Here is a 14593-nt window from a genome sequence, read left to right as displayed (position 1 = left end):
ACATTATTACCTAGGCAGTCAGTAGGAACGTGTCACATTTGAGATAACAGAGTCACTGTGCACCATAGCAGCAATCCAACAGCAAAAAGTAATTCAATTTTGAAAACTCACCAGAACATAATATTATGAGTGAAAGGGTTTGTTTTTCAGGCCCGTCAGTGTTGCCTGTATGAAAGTGTGTTCACCACAATGTGCTGAATATATCACACCAATGAATCCATCCCAGATTGGAGGTGGATTTCAGAGCCTGAAAAAGACCCCCATATTTTGTCTTTCTTTTTTTTTTTTCTCTTATGTCTTTACTTTATTTTGAGAGACAGAGAGTGAGTGGGGGAGGGGCAGAGATACAGGGAGACACAGAATCCAAAGCAGGCTCCAGGCTCTGAGCTGTCAGCACAGAGCCCGACATGGGGCTCGAACCCATGAACTGTGAGATCATGACCTGAGCCAAAGTCAGACGCTTAACTGACTGAGCCACCCAGGCGCCTCTGTTTTATCTTTCTTGATAAACCTCTTCTCTCCACCTTCTGGTTGCTGGGAGGTGTCCTAGGTTTCTTGGTCTTCCTTGCCCTGTCTCCTCCTGTGTCTCCAGGAGAACTATCCTTTCCACAGCTCTTCACGGTCTTACCTCAGGTACCCGTGGTTTCTCCCCTGAATTACTATAATTGAACAAGTCTCCAATTTACTCTCCACCCAAATGTCAAAGTGATCTTTCTAAAACACAAATCGAATTGTGTCACTTGTCTGAAAATCAGATATTCTCCTTTTACTTTCAGAGAAATCAAAACTTCCTTCTTTTTTTATTTTTCATTGTTTATTTTTTTAGTTTATTTATTTAAGTTGAAGTTAACATACTATGTAGTATTGGTTCCAGGAGTAGAACCCAGTGATTTATCACTTACATGTAACACCCAGTGCTCACCTTAATGCTCATCCCGCATTTAGTCCGTCCCCCTCCCTCCCCTCCAGCAATTCTCAGTTTGTTCTCTGTATTTAAGAGTCTCTTATGGTTTGCCTCTCTCTCTGGTTTTTATCTTATTTTTCCTTTCCTTCCCTAATGTTCATCTGTTACATTTCTCAAATTCCATATATGAGTGAAATCATGTGATATGTAGCTTTCTCTGACTCACTTAGCCTAGTACACTCTAGTTCCATCTACGTTGTTGCAGATGGCAAGATTTCATTCTTTTTGATCACTGAGTAATATTCCATAGTCCACATCGTTTTTATCCATTCATTGTTCAATGTACATTTGGGCTTTTTCCATGGTTAGGCTACTGTTAATGGTGCTGCTACAAACATTATGTTCATATGCCCTTCAAATCAACATTTTTGTATCCTTTAGATAAATATCTAGTAGTGCAATTGCTGGGTTGTGGGGTAGTTCTATTTTCAAAGTACACTCTTTTTAAAAATTCATCTATTTTTAATTTTAAAACGAAAATTGTGTATATTTGAGGTGTACACCATGATGTTTTTGGTATATATATGTATAGTAAAATGATTACTACAGTCAAGTTAATTAACATATCCATCTCCACACATAGTTACCATCTTATTTTTGTAGTGAGAGCACCTGAAATCTACTCTTAGCAAATTACCTGTATGTAATACAGTATTATTAACTATAGGCACTCTGTACATTAGATCTCTAGACTTAGTCATTGCACAAAACTGCAACTCTCTATCTTTTGACCAACATCTCCCCATTTCTCCCAGCTTTTGTCCCTGGTAAAACACCATCCTATTCTCTGCTTCTTTGTATTCCACTTTTTTAAATTCCACATATAAGTAAGATCATGTATTTTTCTGTCTGGCTCATTTTACTTAGTATAATGTCCTCTAAGTTCATCCATGTTGTTGCAAATGGCAAGATCTCCTTCTCAGAAGGCACTTCATGACCTGAATCTTAGCAACTACACCCTCATCACCTTTGATGTCCTACATCTTACTCTCTCTGGTCAATAGGACCTTTTGAAGCTCTCCAAATGGGCAAACAGTCTCGGTGACTGTTTCTTCCTTTGATTTGAATGCCTCATTTTGCTTCACCATCTAATGCTCTTCAATTTATAACTTAAAATTTAACTCCTACTTTCAAAGATGAATAACATATTGTTACATGGTAACAAAATGGAAAAAAATAGTACAAATTTAATTGGTCTACAGTTAAATAATTTAATTAAATAGTGGCATAGCCACCATATGGAGATTTTGAAACCATCATAGACTACGGCAGAGATATCCATGTATTGATACAGAAGACAGTTGTTGCTGTCTTTTCTGGGTTACTCTCAGGTTGAAAAAGCAGAATGCTTAATGTGAATCAATTTTTAAAATGAACTTTATTGACATATAATTTATGTAATATCAAATGGACACAATTTAGGTATGCTATGTGATTTTTTTTTAATGTATATTACCATGTAGCCATCATCAGAGTCAAGACGTGGAACATTCCATCACCGTGAATTTCCCTTGTTCCTTTTTCTAGTCAGTGACACTGCCAGCCCTGGTTTCAGGCAACTACCGATTTGCCTCCAATCCCTATAGATTAGTTTTTCTTTCCTAGAGGACCATATGAATGAAGCCATACAGCATGCAATTTTTGCGTCTGGCTTTTCTGCAGCACAGTGATTTTGAGATTCCCCTATATTGTGTAGATAGTCATTTTTGTTGCTGAGTTGCACTCTACTTTGATAATCAGTAATTTATCTATTCACATGTTGATGGACATTTGGGTGATTTTCAGTTTTTGCATATTATGAATAAAGCTGCTGTGAACATTCAAATACAAGTCCTTGCATGTGTTTTCCTTTTTCTTGGGTAAACCTCTAGGAGTAGAACTGATCAGTGTATCACTAAGAATACATTTAACTTTACAGGAAGGTGCAATTGTTTCCCAAAGTTGTTGAACAATTTTACATTTCCATCAGTGAAGCATGAGAAGTTTGGTTGCTCTAAACGCTTTTAGGTTTAATATGACCACTCTTTTTAATTTTAGCCATTCTAACGTGAGTGTGTAGTGATCTCACTGTAGTTTTAATTTGTATTTACCTGATGATTGATGACATTGAGTCTCTTTTCATATGCTTGTTGGCCATGTGTATATCTTTTTGGTGAGTGTCCATTCAAATCTTTTCCTCATTTTTTAATTCACCTTTTCTTGAGTTGTAAGAATTAAAAAAAAAATTTTGGAAACAAATTCTCTGTTTTATAGGACTATTATACATATAATATATGTATATTACATAACAATACATAATGTTTTCTATAATATTTACATAATGTTACCTAATATTTTCTCCCATCTGTGGCTTGACTTTTCATTTTCTTAATGGTTTCTTTGAAAGAGTAGAAGTCTTTATGTGATTACATTTGGTAAAAATAAAACATAAGCACATCTATCAAGCACAGAACAGAACCTGGAAAAATATACTCCAAAATGTTCACAGCTAGTTCCTGTGGTAGATAGAATTATTGATGCCTTTTCTTTTGTTCATTTTTTTTCTTCTAACTTTTCCGTAAAAAACATGAGTTACTTTTATAACTCAAAAAATTATTTAGATAAGAAGACAAATTCATCCCAGTTATCATGTTTCCCCTTGGAGATCCTTGCAGATACTTTTCTAGCTCCTGGGGGAGCTGAGGTGACACTTCCTTCCTGTTAAATTGTTGATTGTGTCTTTCATGTTTGCATTCCTAGAACGTGGTTCAGTGTCTGGCATAGTCAATGCACAATGCAATTTGACTGAATTCACTCAGCAAAGATTTATTGAGCACCCACTATGTGCCAGGCAGTTTCTGGGAATCCACATTGTGTATGAAACACAGATCTTGCAAATAAGTAGCTTCTAGTTGAATAAATAAAAGAAGGGATATTGTATTTTGCCTGTGACTAGTATGATTCTCTGCACTTACTAGGTACTTGAAATAACGGTGTTGGTGAAGTGATAATTATTGAGCCTGTATTTTTTAGTACCATTGTTTCAGATATACTATCCATTTATTTGACAGCTTTTTGTTTGTTTGTTCTACACTTTTAATAGGGAGCAGTGCAGATAATTAAAAAAAAATTAGGATTTGCTAAAAGACTGAGAAAAGCCGATAGCAGAGTTTTGTTTGGAGTGGACAGACTAAGTTGAGTTTTACTCTGGGGCCTCTGCTAAGCTAGTGACTGCTAAAAGGAGAGCTGTAGGGAGAGATCAAGCAAATACAACTTTTTTATTCTTTATTTTTTTTTTCCTAAGAGAGTTCATCTTTAAATAAAGATGGAGCCCCAGACATCTGCCTAGGACTGTCTCCTTTTATTCTTTATTAGAAGTAGTAAGATCAGATCTCAAGTCAGTTAATATTGTCTTAATTATTAACAAGAAAGACTGTGATCATTCTTCACAAAGATGTTGTCTATGTATTCCTCAGTCATTAGAATCAGGACACCAATGTCATTATCTGTATAATCAAATTGGATGATTTCATCCTCAGGCCCTCTAATCTGCATGATACTACTAACTCATTTCCTGTGAAACATTAACTCCCAGATACTAGATATATCATCATTGGTTACTATGTTTGAACCTTTTTATAATAAGGGCAAATAGAAATGGTGATTGCAAGAAGTCTCAAGAACATATGAATAAAGAAAATACTCTTTCAGCAGATGATAAATTCTAGTGACCTGGTCATTCACATGGAGAGTGTGTGTTTGGGTGGGGGTGGGGGGGGCGGAGAGGAGGCTGGGAAAATTGAACATTGACTACTACTTGAGGGTGGGAAGTATTTTTTCTTTTTAAGGTAATATTTGGCAAGCAGGTTTTTTGAGGGTCAGGCATTTAGGACTGGCAATTAAAACACTGTTGTTTTACTTTTATGGTAGCATTCCACAGAATGGGAGCTTTATGAAACATTAGTTTTACTCTGAATTTTGCTTTACTGACTTCTGCTTTGGAGGTAAATCACTACCTGTGGGTAGAAATATATACCTAGATTCATGTGATAATGCTTTGGAGACAGAAAAAAATCCCTTTTTTTTGAGAGAAAGTAATAGAGAAAACGCACATTTTATAATCTTTAGCTTTTCCAGACTGGAACACATTTCTAGGAAACACAAGGCAATTATCTAATTATTGGTGAATTCTAAACTACCTGTTAAATTAAATTGGGATCATCCCTTACTCTGGCCAGTACATTTCCCTATTGCATTTACCAAACCTTACTGACTGGCTCAGATCACTCCTATAGTTCTTTTATAGGAAAACTGATTATACAGCTCTTTAAGCAAGAAGACTTACTTCAAGCTTTTTCATTTTTACTAGTAGTTGATAGGAATTACAATAGAAATTTTTGGAGACAGCAGTGGACTTGTTCTTGTTTAGACTGTGTATGAGAAAAGTTGGAAATGGAGAGCAACATTTTTCACAGTCAGAAAGCCCTGGAAGAAATCAATTATCCACTTGGGGGAAAAGTAGCTTCTACTCTCCTGCCATAATTGCCTCTAAAATCCTAATGATTGAAGAAGAGGGTTCTTGGAGGGAAGAAGGAATGATGTATAATCCATCCACAATTAAAAACCAACAGACTGAGACCCAGAGTCTAACCCAGTTGTAATATTACCATCTCGTCAATAAAGTTAGGGATTTTTTAAGTTCTTAAGTTTGCAAATTAACCTACCACTGCATCAGTAACCTTATCTATAAAACAAAGATAACCCAGTATCTATATTATTGACCTACTCTGAAGTTAAATCAAATAATTTAAACAAGGCATTAAAGTAATGGATGGGAAATAGTAAGGGCTCAGTAAATACTAACAGTTATTATTGCTGTTAGTACTCTTGTTAATGCTATTATTTTCCAATTTTATTATTACTGTTGTTAACTCCTCTCTGGGCTCAGTAATGTTTAGCAGTAAAGACTGTAAAATGAGAAATGCTGAACATTCATCTTTGGGGGTAATCAGGAAGTGATGTTGCCCTTCCAGAGAAAAGCATCTTCCAACATTAGAGATCTGTGTGTCCCACGTGACAAATGGAAAGAGGCAAGCAGTCTCATCCTTTCAGGCCTGCAGCCAGCAGGGAAAGAATGCCAAGAGAGACTGCCTGAGCCTGAGCCAAGGTCCTGGGGCATGACAGTGCTTCCGTTGTGCTGAGATAACACCAAAGATGAGTCGAGTTGGTGGTAATCAATTCATAGTTTTACTTGGCTATACAGGTCCCCACAATTTTCCCCACAATTCTGCCACTAAAAAGCTCCAAAAACCAAGAGGGGCTTGTTAGGGTGGTTTTATTGTTGTTGTTTGGGTTTTGTTTTTTGTTGTTGTTGTTTTGTTTTGGTAACATCATTGTCGGTGAAGCTAACCTGACCTGACTCATTTCGGGGTGAAATCTGAACCAATAATGATATGAGTCTATTGCAGCATCTTCATTGTCCTTAGAGTGAATACAGTGATCTAGGAACATTAATGACTTTGTATATGGAGTGTTGCCTTTTGGGAAAGTGTATGATATACAGGATATATGCATTTTTTTTCCCTAAAGTGTGAAAGATATTCTGAAATATGAACCATGTGTGCACTGAGGTTTGTGGATAAAGGATTAAGGAACTTTACTCACAGATTCACTTTGGTCTAGTAAGTGAGGCAATCTGGTGTAACCCATCATTTCCTGCCTGGGCTCCTCCTCCTCCTTGGAAGGTTCTCTCATCTCCACGTGGGCCTGGCAGTCTCCCAGAAAGAATGGACACCATTGGGACCGAGGTCAAAGCCATGGCTGACTGTGGTGGACTCTTGCCTTGGAGAAAACGGCTCTTCCCCACGTTTTTGAAACCAAGAATCAAAATTTAGGGACTAATTGGACAATCAGAATTCAATCTGAGGAGTGACCTCCTCAGTGAGTCTAGAGTATGAGAGCCTAACATTTCTGGTTCCAATAAGGCCTGTGTATATTGGAGACTTGAGTTATTACTGACATTTGGCTTTCAGCTTGGTGTTGGCATCCTACAGTACCCACCTTCAGTCATGGAGCTGGTACTTGGACAGCTCTGGGGTGGTGTCTTCCCTTTTCTCTCCACTCATCTTAAGAATGAGACACTATCTCTGCGATCCAGGCTGAAAGGCCAATATATAATAATAAATCATAGCAGAGATATGTAAGGTCATGTTAAAGAGATCTTAGGTTCCCAGACCTGAGCAAGACATGGATGCTAGTGCTGATATATTTTAGAGGAGAAATATGCAGATTGGAAGGGCATTTGTTTAGTAATGAAGTCTTAGAAATAATACCACAAACAAATTACTGAAGCACCGTGGAAGGAATGGGACTGAGGCCAGGAGAGGTGGCTGACCAGCACAGGTACTCTGGAGTACCAGAAAGGGATGCCAATGAACGNCTTTCCTTACCTAGAGAGAAAAAAAATAATACTCCAACCAGAAGGCTGGCGAGACCAGGCTCCTCCTTGGTTATTCTAGTTCTTGCTGCACATCCTGTTTTATATAACTGTGCTCATGAAGTGAGGGAATAGGATTTTGCCCCCAGATGTGGAGCTAGGCGCTTTTGTGGACTAATGAGCCCTCAAGACCCAGCCACAGAGACCACCAACCTGGGAGCNAAGAAGGCATCCAGTGACTAGATGAAGTTGGCACAGGTAGCTTCTCTAGCTGTCAGATGGGAAATGTGCATCTTCCCCTCGAGGTTTTCTTCTTGAAGCAAAACATCTATTTTAGTATTCTTTATCCTTGTGTAAGGTTAGGGTACCTCAGGTTGACAATTAGTCAAATAAAAATATTAACTAAGCGCCTCCTGTTGCATCCACGTACTGTCAGGCCTTCAGGGCATGCAAAAGAAGCGGAAATATGTTCCTGCCCTGTGGAGACAAAACTAACAAACTTGCAACAGGAAGGTTGCATTCTGCCACTAACCCAGGGCAAGTAAGTGTGGCTGGTTTGATTGACAATGGGCAGAACTGAGGACTGACTTGATTAAAGGAAAGGAAGAGGCATAAACTGACTTGGTGAGAGATTCTAACACCCCGTAAACAGGGAAGAACCTTGCATGTCTGCAGGGTCCAGGGGGTCAGTGTGAGAGGTGAAGGCCAGGTATCTGTCCACCTGAAGAGCCCTGCCTTAAAGGGCGATTGCCTCTAATTTTAGCTCAGGGGTCTGGAAACTTCTGTTGTAAAGTGCAACATAGTAAATATTATAGGCTTTATCCGTCCGCACTGTCTGTGGCAACTTGACTGAAACTCTGTTGCAGCTCCACTGTGCAACTCTTATCCGTGAAAGGCCCTAGACAATTGGGTCAGTGAATGGGTGTGGCTTTGCTCTGATAACACTTCCTTACAAAAACACACGCTGTCTCAGCATGGCCACTTGAAGTATGCCAACTCCGCTCTAGAACCGATAGTTGATGGGTTGGTGGATTTCAAAGGGATTTAGAAATCAGGACGGTAATGCAAAATCTTTGTATTGTAGGATGCTGACTTAAACAATGCAATGCCATCTTACCCAAGCAAACCTATTTCTTAAGACCCCACTCTGACCACTTCCACACCCACAGTAAAATTTGATGTAGGCTTTAAGGATATGTAGGATTTGATAACTGAAGAGGAGAAAGGAGGGTTTTCTAATAAGAAGAATAGCAGGAAAAGGGTGATCACTGGATGTAAGGTGTGTGAGGTGGGGGCGGGGTGGGGTGGTTAGGAGTCCAGACACTGGAGCCAGACGGGCGGAATTAGAACCCGGCTCTGCCATCACTAGCCATGAGGCCTTGGACAAATGACCTTACCTCTCAGGCCCCAGTGTCCCCAAATTTGCATTATAAAGATTAAACGAGCTATTATTCACAAAAGCATTTAATTCCTAGCACAGAGAAATTACCAGTTGACTATTGGGTTGATAATAATAATAAAAAAGACCTGTTAGGAGGAGAGGTAAATAACGAGATAGATGTTTAGGCCAGCTTACTATTAGGAATAAGTGCCAATTATGTCATTCATTGTACATTTCCCATCAATATATGTGTTTTATCATTTGTAGCACAGATTAATGAATACCGTACCCCCAGACAACTACCATTTGGTCCAGAGTCAAATTCTACTCCTAACTGGCCACTGACCTGCATACGTGTCTCTTGGTTTTAAGGGGGACCAGAGAGACTAGGAAAATACATATAAATACCAACTGGGAAGAAAGAAGAGAGAAAGAACATCTAAGGCAGTTGATTACATATTAATTGCTTCACAAGTTATCACAGTTCTTACCACAATCCTGTGAAATAAATATTACAGCTTCTCTTAATCTTGAGTCCAGTAGCTCACTGCTGCTCAGTGGCAGAAACTCAGACCAGGTCTGATGTCAGGGCCCAAGCTCTTTTTTCTTCTATAGTTGGGGTTTCACAATGTGTCCCTTGAAACTCTAGGGTTTGGAAAAGTGACTGTAAACTCTGCGAGGAGAGATATTGTCTATCTTTGTGCTAATATCACCAAGCTTAAAACACACACTAGGTAGTTGTTAAATGAATACATGAAGGACGGAAGGAAGGAAGGAAGGAAGGAAGGAAGGAAGGGGGAGAAGGAAGGAAGGAAAGAGGGAAAGAAGGGAGGAAGAAGGGAAGGAAGGCACATAGGGCTTCCATTCTTAGCCCCTTTCAAGCACAGAAATTTGACCTTCATCTATTTCATCCTTTCATAGAGAGAAGCTCATATGAGACCAAAAAAAAAAATGTTTGGAAGCCACTGCTGTGTGTATCACTGCCTCCCTCCCAACCCATGCACCTTTCTGACAGCAGTCATTATCTTGAATGTTACATTTGCAACAAAACTCAGCAAATGATTAAGCACTATCACTGTGTTACTGTGAAAGGGTGTCCCCTGTAGGCTGAGATTAGAATCATGTAGCAAGGAGAGATCCTTGAGACTGTGATTCAGAAACGCAGAATTTCCAACAGCTCAGCAGCCCTTCTAAGGCTTGCGCAGGCCTCTTCCTAAAGGCGGACTCCACTATGCGGTATGCCCACTCCTAGACAGAAGGGCAGGCTCTTCTTGTTCAGGCTGACCTGAACATTTGTTCCTGAGATGTCTATAGGCAAATATCAGAGGCCACTTACAGATAGGGCCAGAGAGGGGTCAGAGAGAAAGGTTTGGTTGGGGCTGGGGACTTTCCATTTATACTTTTGCCCCAGGCTCCATAAATATCAAGACCACCTTATTGGACTCTTTTAACAGAAGGTGATACACTGAGTGGGGGCAGCTTTTATTCTTTTTTACCACAAAGTGGGGCTGATGTAGCACTAAGAGGATTAAAAGACTTGGATCTGTGCACTGGTTCAATGTGGGTGAGGTGCAGTATCAGGTGAATCCAGGCTTCCAGTGACGGTGCACTGGTGTCTCCGGGCCCCATGTAGGCATGCGGCCCCTTGGAGATTCTGCTAATCCTTCTCTAGTTGCTCAGAATTGGAGAGGGGTTTGATGTCTCACAAAATGGCTGACACAGGTAGGCTTGCAGGTAAGGGTTAATTAAGCATTGACATTTATTTCATGATGTTAATGTGACCTCTTTGGTCCACACGGGCTAGTGAGGCCTGAGGATATCCAGATTAGGTTAATATTGATCCCAGCCCAGTTTGATGAGCACAGCACCTATAGTGCAGCCTGTCTGCCCATCAGAGAGGACGTCACTAAAACTCAGTTCTCTTTGAGTACCTTTGTGATTCTTTGGATGAGGTTTTCTAAGAATCTATTCTATTAGGGAGTCCCAAATCTGTAATTTCCTTCTAATGAGGCCTGTTAATTGGATGACAGCATTATCAAATATAAACACCTCCCTCCTTTGGTCTGTGGGGTGCTTCATAATGAGATGGATGCAGGGGACAGAGAGCTGCCAGACACGTTAAAGAAGCTAGTGTCCCAGAGTAAGAAAGAACTTGTTAATGATTTTAGTCCCAAAGGAAGAGACACACAGAAATTCTTCACATTGAAAAAATAGCGACGGTGAAATCAAAGCAACCCAGATGGCCTACAAACAGGCTAATTATGTGGAAGACCCAGAAGCAATGCTGAAGTTCCTTCCCCAGCTGCTTATGGGGTCCTTCCAGGTAGCCAGGTGCTGGTGCGGCCACACAGCTTCCATAGGTCGTCAGCAAAGTGATGCTACACGTTGAAGCAAATGGTAGCAGCCCCACTGGATGTTTCTCTATGTAACGAAAGAATATTTTACATCTTTATGGGTGAAATTCTGTGTTTATAAACCTCCATGTTAATCAATGAATACTATTTTTTTCATACTTATGTATTTATTTTTGAGAGAGAGAGAGAGAGAGAGAGGAGACCGAGCATGAGCAGGAGAGGGGCAGACAGAGAGGGAGACACAGAATCCGAAGCAGGCTCCAGGCTATGAGCTGTCAGCACAGACCCTGACATGGGGCTTGAACTCACAAACCGCAGATCATGACCTGAGCTGAAGCTGGACACTTAACTGACCGAGCCACCCAGGCGCCTCATGAATACTCATTATTATACAGATTGTTTCTGTTACTGGAAAGGCATAGTTTCAGAACACAGCATGTACGCACTTGTGCATATCCATAAACACAGTGTCAGATTAAGGAAAGAAGATAAATTCTATGTACATTATTAGCTTATCGTAATTGAGAAATAAATGGCAAAATGTTGATGAATGATGTCATTTCATGTCAAAGTTTTCTTCACGATCTTAGAAATACCAAGTCCAAAGTTTGGCTCAGACTCTGAAACAGGAGGCTGTGAGTGAGAAGCCCTGCTCAATCTCCAGACCTTCATCATGGCCTTTGTGACACCCCCGGACAGACATCCAAGGGCAGGTAGTGCAGCCCTTCTGGCTAATTGAGTTTGGCGATTTCAGCCATATCTGCAGAGAAGCCAGGCGCCCAGATTCAGAATGAAGAACAAGACAGAAGGCAGGGAAAGGCAATGTGGTGACTCTCTGTTTAAAACTAATGGGCTGATTTAACCCAGGCCAGGATGGTGTCCCTAATGACAATGGGAGCTGTACTCTAAGGGAGACCTGCTTTAGTTCCTTGGGTATTTTTTAAAAATCACACTTAAGATTTTCTTTTTTAAAAACTGAGGAATCTCCACCTTTTTCTGGGTTTTTATTCTTGGTGATGACTGATTTCTGGGAAATGCATATGTGCAGAAAGACTAGAACCCTCCAGAAGTTCCGGAATTATGCAGGTGCCACGTTTCTTTTAAAAATTCGAAGTTTATTTATTTAGTTTAAGAGAGACAGAGACAGGGGCATCTGGGTGGCTCTGTCGGTTAAGCTTCTGACTTCAGTTTGGGTCATGATCATGCTGTTTGTGGGTTGGAGCCCCGCACTGGGCTCTGTGCTGACAGCTCAGAGCCTGGAGTCTGGGTCAGATTCTGTGTTCTCTGTCTCTCTGCCTCTCCCCTGCTCATGCTCTGTCTCTCTCTCAAATCTCTCAAAAATAATTAAAACATTAAAAAAAGAGAGACAGAGAGTGTAAGTAGAAGAGGGGCAGAGAGAGAGACAGAGAGAGAGAAAGAATCCCAAGCAGGCTCCACACCATCAGCACAGAGACAAGTGTCACTTTTAACTGTATCTCATAGGAAGAGAAAACTGCTGCTTGTGGTAACTGTATGTTTGATATCAGGGTTCAGTCCAGAAACCTAGAGGAAGAAGAGATTCATAGCTAACTCTTGTACTTTTCTAGGGTCACACATTGTGATGTTGCACCATGATTTTTCTCGTATACCTTCCAGTCTCCATCATCAGACTATGAGATCCCTGAAGGAGGAGCCAGGTAGGATGCCATTTAAGTCAAAAGGTTATTAAAGGGAAAGAATGGTCTTTACCACAAATAGCCCTGGGATTAAAGGACATCCACATGAAACAGAATGAAGCTGGAACCCTACTTTGCATTATTCTAAAAAATTTAACCAGGGTGGATAAAAAAACCTAAATGTAAAAGCTAAAAATATAAAAATCTTAGAAGAAAACCTACATGTAAATTTTGTGACCTTGCATTGCATAGTTTCTTAGATATCACATCAAAAATATAAGGAACAAAATTAAAAAGTAGATAAATTGTACATCAACCAAATATTAAAAATATTGTATTTCAGAGGACACTATAGAGAAAGTAAAAAGGCACATAAAGAACGAGAAGAAACCATATATCTCATAAGGGACTTGTGTCTAGGATATACAAAGAACTTTTACAACTCAATATAAATAAGACAACCTAATTAAAAATAAGCAAAATATGAATAGGCACTTCTCCAAAGAATATATAAACACAACAAATACACACATGAAAAGATGTGCAATTTCATAAGCCAGCAGCAAAATGTAAGTCAAAACTATAACGAGATACCATGTTTACAGTGTTGGCATAGCTATCTGATCAGATCATAAAAGGATAGATATTAACAGATGTCGGTGAAGATGTGAAGAAATTGCCCTCCGACACATTGCTGGCGGGAGTGTGAAATAGTGCAGCCACTTTGGAAAAACAATCTGGTGGTTCCTTAAGGTTAAGCATAGTTATCATGTGACCTAGCAGTTGCCCTCTTAGACATATACCCAAGGGAAATGAAAACATGTCCACGCTGTGCATGAGTGTTCGTAGAAGCTTTATGAATAATGGCCAAGAAAGTGAAAGCAGTCTGAGTATTCATCTGCTGATGAATAGGTAAACACTGGTATATTATGCAGCCATAAAAAGAAATGAAGCATTGGTATGTGCTACAACATGAACCTTGAAAACATTATGTTATGTGAAAAACTCCAGTCACAGAGGATCAAATGTTATGTGGTTCCATTATGAAATATCCAGAATAGGCAAATCTATAGGCAGAGAGTAGATTAATATTTTCCCTGTGGGTGTGGGGGGCAGAGAGGGATGCAGAGTGACTGCTGGTGGGTATGAGATTTCTTTCTGAAGGTGAAGAAATGGATTGTGGTGATCAATGGTTGCATAACTCAGTGACTATACTCAAAACTGGTGAATTTTACACTTTAAATGGCTGAATTTTATGTTATGTGAATTATATCTTAATAAAACTGTTATAAAAAATAATCTATAGTAACCCAGCCTACACTAGGCCCTACACCTAGCTCTGGAAAAGCAGAGATGAAAGTGTCAGTTGCTTGCAACCTGCGTGCCGATACGCAGATGCAGAGGGAGCAGAGCTATGACCAGGAAGGAAAGATGAACTATCCTGTCCTGGGAAGCCCTCAGAGAGAAGGCCTGGACTTCCTGGGGTATTTTTTGAAGAAAGAAAAGAAATTTACTCCTTGTGTGAGATAACGAAGAGGAAAACAGAACAAGGAAAAGCACATGCTAAGGCATTGAGGTGTTTTATGGATTATATTTCACTATAAATATTTTTTTAATTCTATGCTACAAGAGAGGAAAATAAAGAGGTTGAAAAGCACTTCATGGGGGCGACTGCTCTAGTATGGATGAGAAGTTCAGGCTGGCAGTGTGGGGTGGGACAGAGTGGAGGGGGGACCCAACAGAAGGCGTGTTTGTGGGCCTGCGTGAATCAGCCCTTTTTAATAACTATTCGATATTATATTTAGCATTATCAAGCCAGTATTT

This window comes from Crocuta crocuta, unplaced genomic scaffold (genome assembly GCF_008692635.1).
Source record: "Crocuta crocuta isolate KB4526 unplaced genomic scaffold, BGI_CrCroc_1.0 scaffold48, whole genome shotgun sequence".
Lineage (NCBI taxonomy): Eukaryota > Metazoa > Chordata > Mammalia > Carnivora > Hyaenidae > Crocuta > Crocuta crocuta.
This window is presented reverse-complemented; position numbering follows the sequence as displayed.